The sequence below is a fragment of the Orbicella faveolata genome, unplaced genomic scaffold (genome assembly GCF_042242905.1).
Source record: "Orbicella faveolata isolate gen_17 unplaced genomic scaffold, um_ofav_v1 contig_1, whole genome shotgun sequence".
Lineage (NCBI taxonomy): Eukaryota > Metazoa > Cnidaria > Anthozoa > Scleractinia > Merulinidae > Orbicella > Orbicella faveolata.
In genome coordinates, this window is record NW_028301536.1 from 35,931,811 (window position 1) to 35,955,870 (window position 24,060).

General features: G+C 41.9%; 1 pseudogene; it reads left to right on the forward strand.

The window, feature by feature from the left end:
* Positions 1–969: 969 nt before the first annotated feature.
* Positions 970–23,929, forward strand: LOC149118918 (uncharacterized; annotated as a pseudogene).
* The last annotated feature ends 131 nt before the right edge of the window (positions 23,930–24,060 follow it).

The following is a 24,060-nucleotide window of genomic DNA, read 5'->3' on the forward strand; positions in this document are numbered from 1 at the left end:
TCTTGATCGAATTTGTCCTTCGGTTTCTTCAGGATCGAACCAACCGTCTTGACGGGTTGATGAGCAACATTTACGTCGAATTGTCCCAAAGTTCTTGTAATTTTTTCAGAGATTCCTTGAAAATATGGCAAAGTAACAAAGCTTCTGTGGCTTTGTGGCTGATTATTTTGGGGCTGATTTAATGCTTTAGGTGGTTTGGTTCTTTAGTAGCTTTTTAAGAATTGGTCCGTGTAACCATTGGTTTTGAGTGCGTCCATCACGTGTTGTACTTCGGACTTTTTGTCTTCGTCAGTCGACGGAATATTCTTTGCTCTGTCAAGAAGGGTTCTGGCCACTTAGTGTTTGTGTTGCAAAGGGTGGTGGGAGTTGAAATGGAGATACTTGTCGGTATGGGTTGCTTTTCTGTAAACACTGGTTTTAATTGATCCATCGGTATTTCTAGTTGTCTTCGTGTCGAGGAATGCGATGGATCTATCACTCTCTTCTTCGACTGTGAATTTGATGTGATGACGTCGAAGAAATAGCGTTAAGTACTGCACCACACCCCCCTAAGTGTTGGTACAGATATGTCGACGATAGCCACGTTTGCCTCGCCCGTGAGCATCTCACTGAATTTCACTCCTATCTTAACTCGATCAACCAGCACATCAAATTCACAGTCGAAGAAGAGAGTGATAAATCCATCGCATTCCTCGACACGAAGACAACTAGAAATACTGATTGATCAATTAAAACCAGTGTTTACAGAAAAGCAACCCATACCGACAAGTATCTCCATTTCAACTCTCACCACCCTTTGCAACACAAACGCTCAGTGGCCAGAACCCTTCTTGACAGAGCAAAGAATATTCCGTCGACTGACGAAGACAAAAAGTCCGAAGTACAACACGTGGTGGACGTACTCAAAACCAATGGTTACACGGACCAATTCTTAAAAAGCTGCCAAAGAACCAAAAATGAAAGAAAGAAATGAGAGCTGCCCAGGATTATACTGTAAAGAGGGCGCAAGTTGAGTCATTCAGCGAAGAGATACAGTTTCTGGAGATGGGCCACCACTCGCCAACCGAGCACTTGCACAGTCAAATTAGGCAAGAGTATTGGATCATCCATGGCTGCCAGGAGGTGCGGAACGCGTCGTTCAAGTGTAACTACTGTTATCGCCAGACAGTAAAGACTCAAGAGCAGCGAATGGGAAGTCTCCCAGAGTGGCGACTTGAGCCACGAATGGTGTTCAGGAACACTGGAGTCGACTTTTTTGGACCTATGTTAGTTAAGGAAAGACGTGGTAAAATTAAAGTGTACGGCGTGTTTGTTCACTTGCATAATACTAGAGCGTGCCACCTCGAACTTGAATTGTGGATGATTTTTCAAAAGATCATTTCATTATGGTATTAAAGAGATTCATTGCTCGACGTGGATGACCGCAGAGCATCCACAGTGATAATGGAACGAGCTTTGTCGCTGCAAACAATGAGTCGCGGAAATGCATTAAACTATTGGATACAGATAGGATAGAAAAATTTTGTACGGCTAAAAGAATCGAGTGGAAATTTCAGCCGCACAGCGCCACACACTTAGAAGGAGCATGGGAGGGACTAGAAAAGTACAAAAAGACGACACTAAAAGCCATTCTGGAACACAGGACTGTTTTCAAAGTAGTACTGAGAACTGCACAAGTCGAGGCACAAGGGATACGGAACAGTCGACCGATTGTTCAAGTGTCCAATGATGCAGAGGACATTGAAGCGTTAACGCCAAATCATTTCTGGTTGTTGCGGGCGAATCCGAGTTATAAAGATGCTGAAGTTAGTGACGAAGAGATCAAATCGACAAAGATGCGGAGACAGTCCCAAGCGATAGCTAATTCCTTCTAGAGACATTTTACCAAGGAATACCATCCTAGCCTGACAGAAACAAGGAAGAAGCGAAAAGAACAGAAACAGAACCTCAAAGAAAGAAATTTTGTCCTAGTTGTAGACTGCTGTTTTTCTCTCGAAATTCAGCAGGGGTTACGAGCTCAGACGCTTCAGCCTAAAGGGGAATGGGACGAGATATGGACGCCATACCGCCCTCGTCCCGCCTTCTTCCCTACTCGGTCCCCGCCATACTGCCCTTTTGCGTTCGCGATGACTAAACACTCGTCTAAGTGACCCTTGGCGAGAACAACGGCTACCAGCAGACTATCGTAGTTGCTGTTTATTAGAGGAAGCGGAAGAGTAGAACTGTTAATCGTCTCAGCACACATCATGTCTCTAATAGGGACGGCGATGTGTCTCCCGCTTCTTGAACTTTCATTTCCTGTCGAGTTACTATATTATGAATGACAAGCCAGCTCGTTGATAGGGGCCACGTGCGCGCGTGTGTGATGAGTTGAATTGTGAAACGTAAGCGGTGTTGCTGTGCGTGTAAAGTCCGCGAATAAAGTTGTCAAATGTCGTCAAGCAATGACAAATGTCAAGCGTATATAGCAGTATATAACTTTGCAGATAAGTTAAGCAACGCCTTACGACTTTGGAGCCATTCTCTAGCTGTTAAGTCATGGAGAGTATTATGGTGAGAATTCTGGTTTTAAAGAACAAATAACTGACCAGACCAACCGAGGCCCCGGTTGTTCAAAGCCGATTAGCGCCAACCCACGATTAACTCGTGCTAAACCACAGAAAAAAATTTATCTTTCGATTAAATTCTAGTCCTCGAAGCTCAATTAGCACTATCCAAGGATTAAACTAAATGTTAAATTTAGCACACCTAGCTGACACCTCCTTAATCGGATGAAAAAGAGGACAAACAAATCAACATGGCGGACTTACAGTTTAATAATAAATAATAATGAAAACAATATTTACAGTTTGTTGATTTTGCTTTAATACCGGGCCCAGCAAGGAGAGAAAAGCAATTCGAGCTACCTGACGACTTTTCCAAAATAGATGTTACTATTCTCTCGCGGACAAGGCATCCCGCTTCCGGTTTTCCCGCGGTTTTTCGAGCTTTCACGGCACGGACGGACCGCTGTACGGCGATCCGCAAATTTTCTCGCGTACATTCAAAAATTGAGTCTTGTCTACCTTTTTTTTTTTTTTTTCTTTTTTAATATTCGGAACTAGACGAATGAAACTGACTTCATCTGTGGAATAAGGGAAAAAGTCACATACACAATTCAGTCAGGAGTCGGTGAGGCGTGAAACGACCAAGGTCTCTTCTATTGAATTTATCAGCCATCGGATGCCGCCACTCAAACAAAATGGCTGCACAGTCTTGTTCACAAGGCATCAATCAACAACAGTGTGTCGGGCTTTTACGATATTCTGATTGGTTGTCTAGATGTCCGCGTCTAAAGTTCTAGTAGCTAAAAATATGCGAGACGTGCATGTTGCGTAAATGGACGCCACCGGAAAAATATCTTAAATATCGAAATTTCCCGACACATATAGCCTGCAGTGCAGGCGTCTTATTGGGGCGAGTTAGCGTTACAACCTTGCGACCGCCTTTTTAGACCGCCATGTTAGACCGCCATGTTAGACTGTGGGGGATGGGGGAGGGGAAAAATGAGAAGACGCCTGCCCGAAAAGCCCGTTAAAATGCGAAACACCTCCTGATTAGTTGCGCTTCACTGCATTTCCGGAAATGAGCGAGTAACCAATCAAAATGAGGTTTTCTCGACACCGGAAGTCTCACAAGGGTACACACCACGAGAAGTTTGTGCCAAGCTGCAGGATGTCTTGCATTCTCACAGAGGTACGTGTTGCGCTAGCGACTTCAGACGTACTGAGTATTTTAGAAATACCGGCAACTGATGAGATCCACATGGAGGATCGAAACCATGGTCTTGCCTGAACTAAGCCGAAAAATGGCATATAAAACACGCAAAACAGTTAACAGGACTTGCGCGTAAACAGCTACATTTGAATCATGTGGTGCCAGAACAACCAAAGGAGGAATAAGCCTATACATCGAGCAAGAGAAACATAAGCTCGATTAGATAGCTGCAAGAAACATAGGAATGTCTGTATAACGTATAGCTTTCTCAAAGTAAAGCTACAGCGTCTCCGAAGGAAATCGTACGAGAACAAATATGATATTCGTGATAAGGATCTACCTATTGTGCTTGTAAACAGTTCTAGTCACAGCCGGGCCCGGTGTCACAATATAGAATGCAAGTAAGCAACATGTTCACGGTAAATTTCATATTTTGTCCCTCAAAAGCAAATTCATGGAGTCTTAAAAGCATATCTTGCAATAGAAATGAGCCTGAACAATGCATAAACACATAGCAAATTACAGAGGTGTCAAACTCAACGAGTCGACATGCAGATAACGGCGCAAACCATGCAGACCTATGACTTATAAAAATTTGCCATAGCACGATCTAACGGCTCAACTCCGAGTGAACACGAGTGAAGCGACAAGAAAGGTCGAGTGACCGAACAGAGAACGGCAAATGTGCAAATGTCACGAGCCGTAGAAGTCGTGTAGGCTAGTCAACCCCATTTTACGTAAATATTAAGCTTTTCCCAAAGCCAGTGGGTAGCATTGCCAATAGATCTTTTCCGGATACCAGTGTGGAAATTGCGTCTTTTTGCTCCGTTCGTAATTCGCGAGACATTCCAAGTTCACATAAACGCTTGAGAGATTCCTCGAGAGCGGAACCGAAACTAACAACATCACTTTCGACAGAGTTTGCCATGTTTCTTACCCGCACGAACGAAACGAAACTGACTGACAGACAATTGACAGGCAGGGTCAAGCCGCACCAATCAGAAACTCCGTTCGTGGGCGAACGGAGTTTCCTAAAAGAACAATGACCTCGGGCAGGCGAGATTTTCTTCGCTCCACCCCTCTCCTATCCTTCCTCTTGCCTATCATTCACCCCCTTGGTAAAACTTTCTTTCTCTCCCCAGTCTTCCACTGCATGAAAAATTCAAGATGGCGGCTAAACTTTTTACGATGTGAGCGCTCGCTCGAAAAAATCTCGCCTGCTCTGCAGGCTACGACACATATTCATGTCATTATCCTTGAAATGTTCTGGCGAAATTTCACGAAAATCCATCAAATCTGCATACCATATAAATTCGCTCAAAGTGGATGTATTCCTTTCAAAATCAAATGCGATATTTTAGCTCATAAAGGTTCGTAAACAACTCGAGCCACGCCAGGAGATTATCTCGCCTTATGAAACCGCGAACCAATGGAACAACAGGATGTCCTAGCGTCAATGACAATGGATCAGGATTTCCCGGGAAAAGTATCGCATTGCAACACGTTTTCTATCTCGCTGTCGCACCGAAGAGAAAGACGCTAAAACGGCCCGGCAAAATAGCTAAAGGCAAAAGAAGAAACGCGCGATATAACCAATACCAAATAACAAGAATCAGGAGCTCAAAGAGGTGTTAGGCAAGGCTGCCCGCTCTCACCTTATTTATTTATCCTATCGGCAGAGGTGCTGGCCACGGCAATTAGGAAAAATAGTAATATAAAGGGAATCTCTGTAAATAATGTGGAAATTAAGTTAAGTCAGTATGCCGATGACACAACACTTATATTAGACGGGTCACGTGAATCTCTCCTTTCATCCCTTGCAATGCTTGACGATTTCAGCAAAGTCTCTGGCCTCAGACTCAATGATAAGAAAACGGAAGCTCTATGGATTGGCGCAAGTATTGGAAGTGATAAAATTCTGTTATCAGGAAAAGAGCTTAAATGGCCAAAAGACAAAGTAAAATCCGTAGGTCTATGGATTTCAACAGATCCCGAACTATCTGCCTCTTTAAACTACAATGAGAAACTTGAAAAAGTGAAAGAAATCCTGAGATGCTGGAAATACCGCCGACTCACATTGTTAGGGAAAATCACTGTTATCAAATCACTAGTGGTCTCCCAATTGGTTTATCTACTCTCGCCTCTTCGCTCAAACCACAGGGTTTTAAAAGAAATAAATGATTTACTCTACACTTTTCTATGGAATGGTAAAGGCGACAAGATAAAACGGAAGGTAATGATCAATGATTTCGGTGGTGGTGGCCTAAAAATGATTGATATTAGTTCCTTCAATAAATCTCTCAAAACCACATGGATTAAAAAATATTTAGATAACGACAATAAGGGAAAATGGAAAATCCTTTTTGATATAACCCTAAAAAAATATGGCTGTCAAAACTTTTTTTCCTACAACCTCAACGTTAGAGACACCTTATCGACAATAACAACTTCGGATGCCTTTTTAAAAGAACTATTAGGAATCTGGGCGGAAGTTAACTTTGAACCTGAAATAACATCGAAAGATCACTTTCAGGATCAACAACTTTGGCATAACTCCCTAATAAAGATAGCCAACAAAACAGTTTTTTTAAAAAATTGGTTCACCAAGGGAATAACTCGGGTGAAACATCTTTTAGGACCGGACAACAACTTTCTCTCGTTAAATGATTTCCGCTGTAAGTATGAAATAGACCCTCGCCCTCTCAGCTTCTACGGATTAATATCGGCTGTAAAGTCTCTTCGGACTGATTCTAATTTTCAAGATTTACAGAACACCGACCACGAATATGAGCCACTTACAACAAGAATTTTGCAGGTCAAAAAAGCAACTACAATAATATATAAAAAACTGATTAGTAACAAGAGTTTAACCCCAGAGTCAAGTCAAAAGAAGTGGCTAGAGGATTGTGGCCTACCAATAAATGACAACATAAATTGGAATGCTGCCTATCTTTTAGCTAAAAAATGCACAAAGAGCACTAAGCTGATAGAGTTTCAATTTAAATTCTTACATAGACGTGTACCGACCAATAACTTTTTATTTAGAATAGGTCTACAGGGCGATGAAAAGTGCAGTTTTTGTCACACCTCCTCTGAGTCAATAATTCATCTTTTTTGGTCATGCCGTCAAACATCTCACTTTTGGATTAAACTTACTGAATGGCTGAAAAACTTAAATTTACTTCCTAGAGATTATGCTTTGACAAATATTACTGCTTTGGGTCTGAGGCCAGATATCTCTCAATTTGCGCTTCTTATAAATTACTACTTTCTCTTAGCACGATATCACATATGGCTCGCTAAAACAAAAAATGATCATCCAAATCTTACGCTTTTCATATGCACACTAAAATTACAATATGAGATAGAAACAAAAAGTGGAGACACGAAGAAATGGAAACCTCTTACAGGATACATGAGGATTTAATTAATATTTTAGATTATATTTTCTGTAGGGTTATCTATCTCCTAGCCATTAATCTATTTCTAATCTCCTGTCAGATGCATAACTCATTTTACTTTTAATGTACCACATGCCTTTGGTCTGTTTTTTTATGTTTCTGTACTACAACCTCAAGCTGTAATGATAACTAGCTATTTTTCTTCTCAGTTTTGTTTTTTTTCTTTGCCCCTTGTCGTCACTGTATTTCTTAATTGTGTAAGTCGTGTAACTGTATTTGTTAGTAATGTAAGTCGTTTAGTTATTGTAATTTAAATAGTGTAAATAATTAGAGCAATATAATGTAAATAGAGTTAGTGTTGTAAGTAAGCATTGGTTTCCCTTGTGTTATTGCAAATAAATCAATTAAAAAAAAAAAAAAAAAAAAAAAGAATCAGGAGCTCTAAGATGAGCGTTTGCCGCGAAAATTTCCCTTGGCGGTTTCGTCCATTTAACAGATTATGACATCTTCCTGGTTTATTAATTTTATTTGAAAATACGTTTTTTCTAAATAAGTCGGCCTCTTTTTGAGATTTTTATTATTTTTCTTTTGTAAACTTTAGATAAAATGACTGACTTAAATTTTGTCAAATAAAAGAAAACACGATTTTTTGTGCCCTTGAAGGTGGGAAGTAACCTGAAAAGAATAGCAGTAATAAGTTGCCCAGACCAAATAGACTACGAAAAGTCCTAATTGTTTTTTCTCACATATGTTTAAATTAGAGATCTCTTCTAGTCAAAAAGCTTACACGTTATAATGAGGTTTATACAATGATTTTCGATTTCTTGGTGTGATTAGTTATATGGAAACACACAATAGCCAAAGTAGTTTTGATTTGACCTAAATGCGTTGGTTTTTATTGAAACTAATAGTATACGGTATCCCCTTAATATGGTGTCCGCTTAATGCAGATTGCACTGTAATACTTTATAGGTTCTAGATGTTGCTCCTGATGCTGCGTATTCTTACAGACAGAAGGAGAGCGGAAGCGCCTGGATCAGAGCAAAAATACGATTGGTCGTCAGTTAAATTTTAACGTTTTTGTCTTTTCTATATCACGTTCTGGAAATTTCGTTTAAAGACATGGCTACAAATAAATAGAAGTCGCTGCTAAAAATTAGTTTTTGTGTCTTAAAATATGACTGCCCTGCTCCGGGAAATATCTCAATATGGATACCCAGCTCTAGATCAAGGGCACCAGAATCGCAACCCCTAGGACACCACAGACCAGTATAAGTATTTTATGAGGGTACCCTTCACCTCTGGGGGCTATCCAGCTTCCGTAGAGCTCGGACGGCTAGACTAGCTAGACAAACTGACTAGCCCAACACCCAATCAGTGGTTAACAAGTTAACAGGAAATAAGATGCTACAGCGACAGAAAACCAGTTTAAAAACAGTATTTAACTTGGCTTTAAGGGCTTAACTTCTAACATGAGCACGATGAACCCCATATTCTTTCAACTTCGAAATTGTCGTAAGCATGATCAGATCAACTCATATACAAAATTGAAAAAAAGAAATTTGCAAAGTTACTTAGAGCTACTTTAAATTTTGGAAATTTTAGGTGATTCTGAACCTGTGCCCATGATTTCTTTTAATCTTTTTGGAAAATTTAAATCGCGATATGTAAATTGCAATTCTATAAAATTAGGCACTTAAAAGTTTGCGTGCTGCAAGAGTCTGTAAGTCAACATTTAAGTAGTTTTGGCAGTTTCATCAGACTCTAGTCTGATCCTTTGCAGACGGCCAGCAGAGAAAGAGGCTTTCGACAATTGATAGGCAAACATATTGGAGCACGCAACACGGTCTCCAAGGGAAAGTTGTGCTTTCGTTGAGGTTCGTTTTCACACAACATGAAATACTACACTTTTGCTAGTGTTTGCTTAGCAAACGGTATCCGCTGAATATGGTGTCCGCTTAATTAATGCAGGTTTCAATGTAATTCTTTACAAGTACTAGATATTGCATATTTCTACGGGCAGTAGGGGAACGGGGCAGGCTGGGCCAGAGCAAAACTAGGATAGGTAATCAGTTTAATTTATACTTTCTTTATCTTTTTAATATCGTGTTCTGGAAAATTAGTGTAAAAAATTCTCCACAAGCAAATAGAATTCGCTGCTGAAAATTAATTTTTGCGCATTTGAAATATCCATACCCTGATCAAGGAAATATCTCAATATGGATACCCCGTTTAAGATCAAGGGTACCAAAATCGGTTCTTAATCCAAAACTAAATATGCGCATTGTCCCTAGTAAGTGACCCCTCAAACATCCTCCAGTCAGCTACCGAAAGGAAAATCACGTCAAATCTTTACGGTAATACCGTTGAAGATAGAAATTCAACCAAAGGAAACACAAACACTTACAGCCATTCCAAAGACGTCAGGTTATCAAATATTCCAGACGGAAGGCTCCTCATTTCGTTTTGGTGAAGATACCTGAAATTCATTTGACATTTTTTTTCATTTTAAGGCAGTAAGAAGTAAACAGTTTCTTAAACACTCGTGATTTTACTAAGACCGCCGTGGAATACGTGCTACTTAAGTGTTAAATTAAATTAAAACAGGGGCCGTTACATCGGATTATTTCAATTTTTCTCGTTTTCACGGACTTTTTGTCACCCTAGCGAATCTTTTTCACGACCAATGTCAAGCGTATATAGCATAACTTTGCAGATAAATTGAACAAGACTTAACAACTTCAGAACCATTCCCTTTAGCTCTTTAGTCACGGAGAGTATTATCGAGTTGTCCGTGTTATAGAGTTAAGCATTGTGAGAATTCTACTGCCTAGAACAGCCTAGAACAACAATTTATAGCTACAATACTCAATATTAATACCTCTTAACGACTAACTACGAGAAAAAGTTATCCGGCTGCAAGTGAAGCATGCAAATATTTCTGTTTTAGTCCGAGTAGTAGGTACATTATTTCTACCAAGTAACGTCAGCAATGTTGAGGGAACACGATGTTGAAATTAACAGTCCTTTGCTTCCCGTATTTACTATTCAAGTTGCTTCGTTCAGTATCCTCCTAATCCAATCGCAAGTTGTGAGTTTAAACCATCTTGGTTCAAGAATGAAACCGGCTGTCTACGTATTTATGGAGAACTTGTTTGCAAAGAATTTTCCGGGTTTTTTTACAACTTATGGCGATTACATTGCACATGCTAACTGAAATTGTACGAAGTTCGTTTACTGGTCGTGGCGATCCAAGTAAATTGTGCAGCTGAACATCTTTGCCGTGTTGCGATCTTAAACCCTTTTCAAGAGCCATATCTCCTTTGGAGTGCGAATAGATAAACTGCTTCGCCAAAACAACAGTCTTATGACAAGGCGCAAATTGCATGGCACATAATTTGCATAAACTCTCAAGTTGTGTTTTTTGCGGATAACTTCCGAGAATTTGCGACCCCTAACGCATTTTATGAAGAAATATTTAGGCTACATATTTTTGTTCAATCAAGGCAGGAGTATTTTTTAAAAAGGAACTCTTTTACAAGGGGAGATGCGGCATGCATTCTGTTTTGCTATTTAATTTGGTTTCACACTCGTCTAGTTCATGTCACGCAACATGATTTTCTCAAGCAGTCAGACACAGTTTTCTAAAAGAACTGGCGATTGCTAAGACTGCTAAATATATTTGAACTCCTAGTGAAATAAGTTTGGCTAAACTATCGTCCACGCAGAATTTTTCGTAGGACTTGGCAAGAACATGGGTTCGTCAATAATCCCTCACAATTCCCCGCACAATAGAAGTTTAGATTTTCCCGCACAATTTGCCTCAAAAATCACACGTTATTTTTTCTCCTGCACCCTTTTAGAAAGCCAACTAACTTGGTGGTAAGATATTTAATACAAGTTACCGAACGTCTTATCTTTACAAATTTGGAGATCGACATATTTCCCGTGGTGCAAGAAACAAGTCGAGTGTTTTTAATGAGCTCCCAGTCCAAAAACAGTCGTTTTCGTGTTTAGCTCGTTTTATTCAAGTATGATTTGCTTTACTGCAATGTTCTAAATAATAACAGCAGTAGCCACATGCAGTAATTGACTGCCTATATTTTTTGTCAGTGTTTTCGTAGATTCAACTCATACCGCGATCGGCTCAGTTGTTATCTCACGAGAACATTTCGAGCTTGACCTTTGCTTACCTGGCTGGCTTTCAAGCAATATAATTCGGGGACCGACCCTTTCCAAAAACGATCAACATCTTTGTATGCGAGATGAACGTATAAGTCGCGATCCTCACCAAAACTTTCTTCGCAAAACACTGCGTTCTGTTACGAAGACCGAGCAATGTCGCGTTTCTCGTCCCCAGTTTCCATGGTCTACGCATGGAACGCCTGAGACCATGACCCCCGTTTTGGCGACCAAAACGCTCGCATTTTACGACTCGGGCTACGGAAGCCCGAGTAAAAATGGAAAGTTACTTAGAGCTTCTTTTAATTTTGGAAATTTTAGGTGATTCTGAACCTGTGCCCATGAATTACTGACCATTGCTTTCCTCGAAGCCGGTTTAATTATGTAGAGTTCTCTTGAAAGGTTTGTACGAGCACTCTTTCGGACAACTCTCGGCACACACACATGTATGAACGGTAAACGGTGACCCGGGGAGCCAAGGAAGGATTGATATAAAATGCCACGGCCATTTTTTGTGTTTACAACAGGTGTTTAGTTCCCAATTTTCTCGTGAGTATAACGGGAATCAATGATGTGATATACTCACGGGAAGATTGGGAACTAAACACCTGTTGTAAACACAAAATGGCCGTGGCATTTATCAATCCTTCCTTGGCTCCCTGGGTCACCGTTTACTGTTCATACATGTATATGTGCCGAGAGTTGTCCAAAAGAGTTCTTCTACAAACCTTTCAAGAGGAGTCTACATAATTAAACCGGCTTCGAGGAAAACAGTGGTCAGTAATACAAAGAACATCGAAGTATGTGACCGTCACGCTCGACACAGATAAAGAACGTATAAATGTACTTTATATTCAAACCTACAGCTGGAAGGAAAAGCTGGCAGTATTAATGCTACCTAGTTTTCAAGGATCGCTACAAAGGACCAAAACTTTAATCTTGAAGCCAGGTGAGAGATTTACGTGAATTTATCGGAGCACTTTACGACGACGAGTGTGTTAGTTACGCGCTGGAATATTTTCAAAATTTCCTGAACTTTAAGCGGTCGTTAGTTTTGAAAACCTAGTTGGCAGGCAAATTGAATTATTGTTTTAAATTAAGGGACATTTATACTTTCTATTCATGTAGTTCAGCAGTTTCAAACAGGTGCCACATTTTTGAAACGTGCCTTCGAAGTAGAGCTATTTTCGTGTTTGATTCAAAACTCGATTTAACGGGTAAAAAATCTTCTTTTAACCGTTGAAGGAGCAATATTGAATTATAATTGCAACATGGCTAAACAAACTGCTATGATATATCCATAGTTCAAAAAGGAATTAATAATAATAATAATTGGGACTTTTGAGCGAATATTAATTTTTTTTAGAGCGCCGGCAATATGTGCTATTTTTCCAGTTTCGGCAGGCACGCAACTTGTGTCGAGCGGACCGAACTTCACTCAATCCTAGAAAATTTTAATTAGAATTTTTAATCAGATAAAACTCTCTATAGTGATTGACCAGGTAAGGGCTTCGAAATCCCAACTTATGAGAAAAATCGAATTTTCGAAGTAAAATCAGTGGTCGGTTTTTAAAGAGACAGCCTCTTAAGCTTTGTTCGTTGCCGGAAATTGGCGCCGTGATTTCTATCACCAACGCTTCGCGGCAAGAAAGCGGCGCGAGGATTGTGATGGCTTTTTGATGTTGATTGGCTGCTTACATCATACGATTTTTTCATTCTCAATTTTCATTAGTTTATTTCAGCGGGCTAAATTACATTTTAGCCCGTCAAATTCTCCATTTTAGCCGCAAAATCCGCCACAATGCCCGACAAAGTGATAAAAATGAGTATTATACCATGGTTATCAATTTATGAACCTTGAATCTGTCCAGACAGGGCTCCTTTGACACTGGTCCAGTGGGCTTCTACTTATCAACCGTCATTGAGTTGCGACCTGTTCTAATCGGACTCGGCATTCTTTCTCCTATTTTTTATTATCCATAAAACAGGACAGTATTATTGTTTTTGTTAAAAGGAAAAACAGCCTATGTCGCCAACCAACTACTCTCGTCAAAACTGTCGGGAGGAAAGGGTTTATTTTAACGTTTGATTAGCCTCGGCTTCAAGCCATTTCCTGCCACTTAATAACATTAACACTATTTCCATCGACAAAGAAATCGTATCACTTACAGCTCCGTCAACTTAGTATTGCGATCAAATACCCTCGGAGGTAGCTTCTGTAACTGGTTTACATCCAAGTCCCTGCCAAGAAATGATTTTAATAGGGACGATAAATTATAATAATTAAACAAGTGGGCATGCTTGAGCTGGCTATTAAACCCATAGCAAGAAATAATAATATATAATGATGCCAAAATTCGCGCTTTTTTTTAATGGCAGCAAGTTGCTAAACGCGCACCCAGATTAGAATTGCTCGCGCAAATGACGAAACAGCATTTAAATCAAAAAACCACAACGTCCCTAAACATCCCACAGCACCCTTGACTCAAAACAGTGTCCAGCATTTTCAACACTTCTTCCTTGATGGATTAGCAATCTCACTCTTTTTCAGTTATAAATAATAATAATAACACATACAGAAACAAACACTTACAGTTCCTCCAAGGACGTCAGGTTATCAAATACTGTCAAACCTCCCGTAAGCGTCCACCCAAAATGTCAAGCCTAGGTGGTCACTTATGAGAGGTGGTCGCTTACAAGAGCTTAGACCACAATGGGTCAAAATTTTTCCTCATTAGAATATGGTAACTGCCGAGACTTAACCGATGCGTCAATGCCGATGCAATGTTTTAGTCATGTAAAAGCTAATTTCGAGAAAAAAATCCGATTTTTTCCATTCAGAAATTTCTGTTTCTTGTACTAGCCAGGAATAAAATAATGTTACAACACCTAATTGTCCATTTTTCGCTCCATTAGGGACCGTTCATTTTTTATGAGGGAGGGGGTGCTGGTGGGATTTGGGAAGCACCATTTAAAAATCGCATGACCCCCCCTCAGCTTACCAATTTTTTCACATGACCCCCCCCCCCTTATAGCGGTCATTTTTTGGGATGACACCCCCCCAAAAAAAAAATTGAACAAACAATACTTAGATTTCAACTTTTTTTAATATTTCTCTATTATCCCCCTACTTCATGTTTTTTGCTCACTGTGAAGACAATATTTACAATCCCTATACTACAGAGAGCTGTTGTTTGAAAAACAAATCAAAAGAAAGAGATGTCAATTTCGGATCTCCTAGTTATGGCTCGCCCTGAGCGTGTGGCATTTGGCCTCTCATTGGCATCTCCCTCATCTGAATTGATGAATGCCCACAGTTTTAATGTAGAACAGATCAAATGTATAGAAGCTAAGTTGACGAAGGTCACGCAGGACACGGAAGCACTAGAAAATAAGAGCAATTATAACAGCATATTCAAGGGCATACTCAAACAGCACATCAACAAAAGGAGAAGGAAAAAAGAAAACCGCAGAAAGTCAAATGAAAGAAAGAGGAAGCGGACTGAAAACAACGTCCAACGAGTTTATGGAATCTGTGTTGGAAACCCGCCAGGAAATGATCTTCCACAATGCCTTGTGTACCCTCCTAGAACGGCCGTCCCGGAAGAGTGTATTAAAGTTGAGGATGTTGCCACGTCGTTATTTAGAAGAGATGGGCCATACATCGCACAGCTCTTGGAAGGGAATTATTTCACCAATGCTGCAAGAAGCAGAATCACCACCAACCTTGAGCAGGAAGTCAGAGATTATGTTTACACCTTCATATACCCTGAAGAGTACACTCTGACGGAAAGCATTGCTGCTTCTTGCAGCATCGGTGAAAGAGACTCCCATAGCAGCACAAGCGGCGACGAAGAACTCGACGACAGCGAAGATGAAGATGAGTGCCAGTGAAAGTTGCATTCGAAAGTAACAGTGTTAAATACTTCTTTTCAGTAGCTACAAATGCATTTTGTCGCCAAACGTTTTTTTAAAGCAGAAGGAAAGTTTGTAATAAATTTGTATCCTGCCTTCTATGTTTATTCTATAGCAATTTTTTTGATATTCAAACATTATGCCATTTTAAAGTTTTACAAAAATATTTCACGTGACCCCCCCTTTTTCCCTTATTTTTTTGGGATGGCCCCCCCTCGAAAGCCATTTTTTTCGCATGGCCCCCCCCCCCCAAATCCCACCAGCCCCCCCTACCTGATAAAAAATGAACGGTCCCTTACTGTCAGGTGGTCGCTTACGGGAGGTTAAAAACAAAGGAAAATTTCAAACTTTTAGCTCTAAAAGTGGTCGCGGTCGCTTGCGAGAGGTGGTCGCTTACAAGAGGTTCCAAATATAGTGATTTGACTTGGAAACGTTTGGCATTTTGGAAACTGGTCGCTGAAAAGAGGTGATCGCTTACGAGAGGTGGTCGCAACCGGAGGTTCGACTGTATTCCTGGCGGGAGGCTACTCTGTTTTGTTCAATTTGCTTGTTTGTTTGAATTATAAGCCCCTAAAGCTATAATTCAGGGTGTTTTTAGCAGGTCATTCTGTTGTTATGGTAACCTATTGTTTCACGAAAACGATGACAACGTGTTCACAATTGATTGACCAGTTTTTTGATACCATGATTGTAGCATCAAGTGATAAAGAGTGGTTATAATGACCCATCAAAATCTAACTGCTGGAAACTGTTTTGCGCCACCTTAAAGCAGTAAGCAGTAAATAGTTTCTTAAACACCCGTGGTTATATATACGTCGCCTTGGAAGACTTGTTAGAGTAATGCACTTTAGTGTTAAATTAAATTAAAACAGTGGCCTCTACATCGGGTCATTTCAATTTTTCTTGTTTTAAAGGACTTTCGATCACGCGAGCGAACCTTCTTGACGACCAATGTTGAGCCTCCCGCTTTCTGAACTTTCATTTCCGGTCGCCATACTATGTTATGAATGGCAGGCTAGCTCGTTGCTAGGGGTTATGTGCGTGCGTGTTAGATGAGTTTAATTGTAAAACGTGAGCGGTGTTGTCAAAAACGAACCAGCAAGGTTTAAAGTCTTCAAGCAACAACATTTGCTTCACCCAGCCAGATATATTGTGCGAAATAAAATTGTAAGTCAGGCGTGTGACTGCGTGTAATTATCATCGAACCGTGTGGTTGAATATCGTGAAAGAGTCATTCAAGTCGTGCCAAAATAGGTGTCTCAAACAAGGAAGAACACGAAACACCACGGCTGTTTACGCCAAGTGAGTCTTCTAGAAAGGAATTGCAATCTCAGAAGTTAGACCTTGCACTAAAAGTAGTCAACTAAACGTTTGCAAATGAGATCGAGTGCCTGCGAGCCAAACAACAGCAGCATGCAAAACGTTTAGAACTTCAAAAGAAAGCTGAAGAATCAAGACTAGAATATGAGTTTGAATATACCATCGCCTAGGAAGAAGGTATGTCGAAAAGAGGCGATACTGATAAAGAGTTGATTGAATTACCTTTAGAGGGTGTGAACGATCGAGTCTCGCGTTCAGAACTGGAAATTACTGAAAAAACTGTGTCGAAAAACCTCAGATCAATCGAGGAAATTAAATCTACCAAACCAGAGGTCGTAACAGAGGTTCCTAGCGAGCCCCGTAAAAGATACATGTGAATCATCTACTACTAAAGGTCACGCTGATTTGAAAACCTCTGCGACAGGAAACGCTAGCGTACAAGCGTCGAAAATAGATCACTTATTTGAGAAAATGCTACTAACCTCTGTAAAAATCGTTAAACCAAACGTACTGACGTTCAATGGAAGTTCACTAGAGTACTCAAAAATTCAAAGCGGCGTTTGATGTGGAACTTGATAAAAAGTAGGTTTACGATGCATCAGAGAAGCTTAAATTTCTGTTAAATTCCGTCCAGGTAGGGGTACCACCACCACCACTAACAGCAAGTGTGCAAATCAGGCCGTAATAAGAAATAGTTTCAGAATTGATAGCCATTTTCATTGAGCACAACTTCCTTCATGAGCTTTACCCTCAAGTCCCCGAGGCAACTCTAGCTAAAATTTCTGCATGCCTTTCCGGTAGATGGGCTGAGTTCGATGAAGGAAAACCAAAGTTAGTAACCTGGAATTCATTTGCAAATTAGCTGGAAAAAGAGGCAAAAATCAGTGAGTTCAAGCAGTGGTGCATGCCGGAGAAGAAGTGGAAGCATTCAGATACTTCTAAAGGCCATTAGCGTTGGCCAGCTGACGAATCTCAGTCTGGGCTATCTAGTTCTGCGGGAGCCACGGGAGAATCTTTAGACACCAGTTATGGAACAAAGAAGTGTCCAATTTACCAGTCTACTAATCACACTTAGAAAGAGTGCAAACGTTTTGAGGGAATGTTACCTAGCGAAAAGGAGAAGGTTGTTGAGAAACACAAACTATGCTTATGTTTTCTATTACCTGGTCATCATCTGAGTAAATGTCGTAGTAGGAATAGATGAAGAGTTGAGAACTGTGACATGCGTCATCATACCCTCGTACATGAAGTCGACTTGAAATTTATTGAACGGGCAAAAGCAACTCGTGAATCAGAAAGAGAGCCTGGAGTTCAAAATAATCCAGCAACTGTCTTCCTGGGAAGTTAAAACTCCTCACCACGTCAGGTTGTGGAGCCACACGAGGGGTATCGCCAATCAGCGTACACAGGTTGTGAGACTGGTGGTCGTGTTTGGTTGAAGTACTTCCCATAGTTGTCTTGCGAGAAAAAAGGAAAACAGAAAGTGACCGCACTGCGCGACTCAGGCTGTAAGTTGGAGGTATATGCGACAGACGCTAATCCTGCAGATGACATCACCCGAGAGCTAAGTCCTACAGACCTTGGATTGGGCTTTCAATACAATAGTAAACCCAATTTCCCGCATGAATCAGCAGAACTCTGGCCGGAAAATAGATTCAAAGCATCCTGCGAGAAAGATGACGTGAGTAAGAAGAGGTAGGGAAGATGGGCTGGAGTAACTCAGGAAAATGAGGGGTGGATGAAGTATTCGTCACTAACCAAACTAAGAAGAGTTACAGCCTATGTGATGCGACTCACAAACAATGCAAGAGCTGATCAAAGGGAAACCAGGTGTACAAGGCTCACTAAAGTCGAAAGAAATGAGAGCTGCTCAGGATTATATTGTAAAGAGGGCGCAAGTTGAGTAATTCAGCGAAGAGATACAGTATCTGGAGACGGGCCACCAATCGCCAACTGAGCACTTGCGCAATCAAATTAGGCAAGAGCATTGGATCATCCATGGCTGCCAGGAGGTGAGGAACGCGAAGTTCAAGTGTAACTACTGTTATCGCCTAGCATGCGTAGCAAGCGTTTCCGTGGGGTTTGGAAACAAAGAAAGACCGAGGAACGGGATTTTTGGTGTTTTTTCTGCGCGGAAAATGGGCCGAGAACCAAAAAAAAGAAGGAGGGGGACGGGAGAAGGAAGGAAGGAAACGTTTGCAGACAAACCCCTGGATTGTGATTGACTGGGCTGTGATTGGCTCGTGATTGGCTGGGCTAGTCCAATATTATTGGCATGTGTCGATCAAAGGTATTTTAATACCTCTGAGTGCTAGACAAAATGGGAAGACGCGTTCGAAGCTTGGTTACAAAACGCTTTAACTTTTCTCGCTGAACGAGGATTTAGTTGTCAGCTTCGACAGTACGGTAGAAATCCTGTAATGCAATGCCGACGCTTTGGTTGTTCGAAGCCTGCACATTATTGCAGAAGCAAGCGCGACACAATTTGCAGCTGTTCCTTTAATTTTAACATCACTTTCTTGAATGCCACATGCGCCAAGGACAAGATAATAAACCACGGGACAGAAAATTATCACTACTGCGTGGGAAAACCTAGTGATTTCGTCTGGCTTGTTACATGGCAACATGTTGTCGCAGGTACTCTGACATTTCATTAGAAGCATTTTTGTTGACAGCAGTTAGAATCTCTGGGTACAATTCTGAATGATTTGTAATAGTGTTAGCTGCGGCATGCCAGTTTTTGTCACATATTTGCCTTACCAAACATTTAGTCGTCTCGTCGCGGGGAATTCTTACGAGGACATTTTATAAACAACTTTGACTTAGAGGCCGCCTAGGGGAAGATTATCTTTATTCAGATACTGGTCAAGATCATCGTTATTTCTCCTCTCAGATGTTTGAAGCCTCTCCTGCCCAAATTCCAAAGTTTGCCGAGAAGATTTTCCGTTGTTTGTTTTTGTTGCAGGCGACAACACTCGAACCGATTTGCGGATCTGGCGTTTCCAGCAAACGCTTCTTTACTGGAATTGCCTTTGTGGGAGTTGACTTGCTAATTTTACTTTGGACGAATGAATACAGTGATCCAAGATTTCGAATCATGCGAGCACAAGGATTACTAACGCGACTGGAATACTTCTCACATTTTAACTTTCTGGCAGATTTGTGCTAAAACTTCACCCTTGTAGTCCTTCCTTTTAGACGGATTGAGTAGAAATATAGCTTGATTATAAGTTACCAAATTTAATTCATCGAGATTTCTCCGTTCCCACCGTGCGCTCGTTGTTTCAGACATATTTTGACAAGTAAAGTTTATTTTGTCGAGGAAAAGGTTGTTGCTATTCATCGTGGTAGATGCAATAATAAAGTGTATTATCGTTTGTCTCACGATGTAGTCACTTGAGATGTAGATCGCGACGTTTCGACTGCTTACTGCTAGTCTTCTTCAGGCGATAAGGTCGACTGATTGCACGGTATCATTTATATCACAAAGGTCGGCTGTGATTGGTGCATTTCGATCCTCCTATTGTTCCATTGTTCCGGCGAGTAGCTGTTCCCTCAGTGGTCCGCTGTTGTACCGTTCTCCTGTTGTTGTGTTTCTTGATCGTGGGTATCCATGCTTCAGGAATTTCAAAAGGTTGATTCGTCGACATGAGCGTTGCTCACGCAAGCTCGCACGCTATACCAACCATCTCACCTTTCTCATAAGGTGTATTAAGAACCACATTGTTCCAAGAGATCTGCAAGTTCGGCCGCCAGTTCCCACTAGAGGCGCACGCAGAGTCGCTGAACTAGCATCCATGAGATTCCTGAGTGAAAGAATCAGACTGACGCAGAGAGCCAAGGCAGAGTCAACAGAAGCCGAATCAACAGCACAGAGCATAACATCTGCTCTTTCTGCGGATGACGCTGCAGAGGTGCTCGACAAGGTTAAATCCACTACCCAGCGAGTCTTTAATACCACCAAAGACCGTCAACAGCGCAAGTTTGAGAAACTTTTGCGAGAGAAACAGTCTTCTGTTTCTCCTACAACTTTTGTTGACAAAAGAAAGTGGGTTATCAACTTGTCATCCAGGACCCTTAACGAAGCTGAGGTGTCCTTACTGAAGAAAGGTCTAAATTTCGCCGTGACTCCTACGAGCGTCCCAGCCACCGAGATCATCGCCAAGATTGAGTCAGCAGTCAGGCCACTAGATGCGGAGCGAGCAGACACAGTCAGGAGATCCGTCAACACCATCCTTCAACAGGCACAACCACCCACGCCCAACATCACGAAGGAACAGCAGGAGGCTCTTAAAAGCTTAAAAGAGGACAACTCCATCATGGTCCTTCCGGCCGACAAAAGACGCGCCAGCATAATCCTGGGCGCTGACACATACAACGCAAAAATGTCAGCGCTAATTGATTCCGGACCGTACCAGCTGCTCAACAAAGATCCGACAGACCGCTTGACCCGGAAGCTATCTGAGAAGCTGCTAACCCTAAACGGAGTGGACACATATCAGAGGCGGTTTATAATAAGATCAGACCCCGACACAAACAACCACCTAGGATCTATGGTTTGCCGAAGATCCACAAGGCCGACACACCGCTTAGGCCAATTGTGTCGTGTGTCAACACCTTTGCATACGACCTGTCTGCTTTCTTGGCTAACGTATTATCTCCTCTTGCAGGTAACTCGAACTTCACAGTGAAGAACTCAACTGACTTCGCCTCCACCATCGTCTGTGAAGAGATCCAGGACCACGAGATCATGGTGTCTTTCGACGTAGAGTCACTGTTTACCAACGTACCGATCGAGGACGCCGTACAAGCCGCGCTACAAAAAATGGAGAACGACGCAGGCCTGGCTGACCGCACAACACTTACACCAGTTCAAATCGCGGACCTCTTGAATTTCGCATTAAGACCTACGTACTTCCAGTACAACGGATCGATTTACGAACAACGAGACGGCACAGCCATGGGGAGCCCTGTATCCGCGGTTATTACTAATCTCTACATGGAGATATTTGAAGAACAAGCAATAGAGTCCGCACCTTGCAAGCCTAAGATCTGGAAACGCTACGTAGATGATACTTTCACCATCCTGGATCGGGATAGAGTTGACGTCTTCCTGCAACACCTGAACAGTCAACAACCATCAATCCGTTTCACCATGGAGATCGAGAACAACAACAAGATCGCCTTTCTCGACACGTCAGTTCACAGAGAACCTGATGGCCGCCTTACCACCAGTGTCTACGAGAAACCAACACATACTGATCAGTACCTAGCGTATGATTCACACCACCCTCAGTCAGTAAAGCGCGGCATTGTGAAGTGTCTGTACGACTGGGCTAAACGTCTCTTCACCAAACCATCAGTAATCGCTGGAGAGAAGAAACATCTGTCATCTGTACTTGTTTCTAACGGATATCCCTCCTCTTTTGTACAGAAGATCACAAAGGCACGAACAACCCCAAGAAGAGAGCCTGTCGCGGAATTTAAATCCACCGCCGTTTTACCTTATGTCCAAGGAGTTTCGGAGTCTCTCCGCCGCTGCCTAGAACAACAAGGCATTCGCACCGTCTTTAAGTCCGACACGACACTTCGGTCACACTTAGTGCGACCAAAGGACACCGTCAACCCTGCTAAACAAGATGGTGTTGTCTACAGGATTCCCTGTGAGTGCAGCAAAGTCTACATCGGGGAAACAGGGAGATCTATGCAGGAGAGGATCAAAGAACACGACAGGGATATACGACTCGCCCGTACCCAGACCTCCGCCGTTTCTGAACACACCCACGAGACCGGCCACTATCCTATCTGGAATGAGGTCAAGTTTATTGATCGAGATCCTCACTGGTACACACGTAGGGTCAAGGAAGCTACTCACATAAGACTTCACCCTAACAACATCAACAGGGAAAGTGGAATTGAAATTCCTGAAGCATGGATACCCACGATCAAGAAACACAACAACAGGAGAACGGTACAACAGCGGACCACTGAGGGAACAGCTACTCGCCGGAACAATGGAACAATAGGAGGATCGAAATGCACCAATCACAGCCGACCTTTGTGATATAAATGATACCGTGCAATCAGTCGACCTTATCGCCTGAAGAAGACTAGCAGTAAGCAGTCGAAACGTCGCGATCTACATCTCAAGTGACTACATCGTGAGACAAACGATAATACACTTTATTAAAGTTTATTTTGGTTCAAAGTTCACTTCCGCTACGGAAGGCCGAAGAGTTTATTGGTTAATTTCTGACAGCCAATGACAGCACGAAATCTCAGTGTGCGCACTCAGGCACGAAAGGCCAAGTGGGCGGTTTTCAAAATCCAGGGGTTTGTCTGCAAGCGTTTCCTTCCTTCCTTCCCCTCCCCCTCCCCTCTCTTTTACTCGCTCCATTTTTCGCGCTGTAATATTCTTTGTTCCCGAACCCCACAGAAACGCTTGCTACACAGGCTATTATCGCCAGACAGTAAAGACTCAAGAGCAACGAATGGGAAGTCTGCCAGAATGGCGACTTGAACCAGGAATGGTGTTCTGGAACACTGGAGTTGACTTATTTGGACCTATGTTAGTTAAGGAAAGACGTAGTAAAATGAAAGTGTGCGGCGTGTTTGTTCACTTGCATGAATACTAGAGCGTGCCACCTCGATCTTGAATTTTGGATGATTTTTAAAAAGATCATTTGATTGCTCGACGTGGATGACCGCAGAGCATCCACCGTGATAGTGGAGCGAACTTTGTCGCTGCAAACAATAAGTTGCGAAAATGCGCCACGCACCTAGAGGGAGCATGGGAGGGACTAGAAAAGTACAAAAAGAAGACGCTAAAAGCCATTCTGGAACACAGGACTATTTTCAAAGTAGTACTGAGAACTGCACAAGTCGAGGCACAAGGGATACGGAACAGTCGACCGATTGTTCAAGTGTCCAATGATGCAGAGGACATTGAAGCGTTAACGCCAAATCATTTCTGGTTGTTGCGGGCGAATCCGAGTTATAAAGATGCTGAAGTTAGTGACGAAGAGATCAAATCGACAAAGATGCGGAGACAGTCCCAAGCGATAGCTAATTCCTTCCAGAGACATTTTACCAAGGAATACCTTCCTAGCCTGACAGAAACAAGGAAGAAGCGAAAAGAACAGAAACAGAACCTCAAAGAAAGAAATTTTGTCCTAGTTGTAGACTGCTGTTTTTCTCTCGAAATTCAGCAGGGGTTACGAGCTCAGACGCTTCAGCCTAAAGGGGAATGGGACGAGATATGGACGCCATACCGCCCTCGTCCCGCCTTCTTCCCTACTCGGTCCCCGCCATACTGCCCTTTTGCGTTCGCGATGACTAAACACTCGCCTAAGTGACCCTTGGCGAAAACAACGGCTACCAGCAGACTATCGTAGTTGCTGTTTATTAGAGGAAGCGGAAGAGTAGAACTGTTAATCGTCTCAGCACACATCATGTCTCTAATAGGGACGGGGATGTGTCTCCCGCT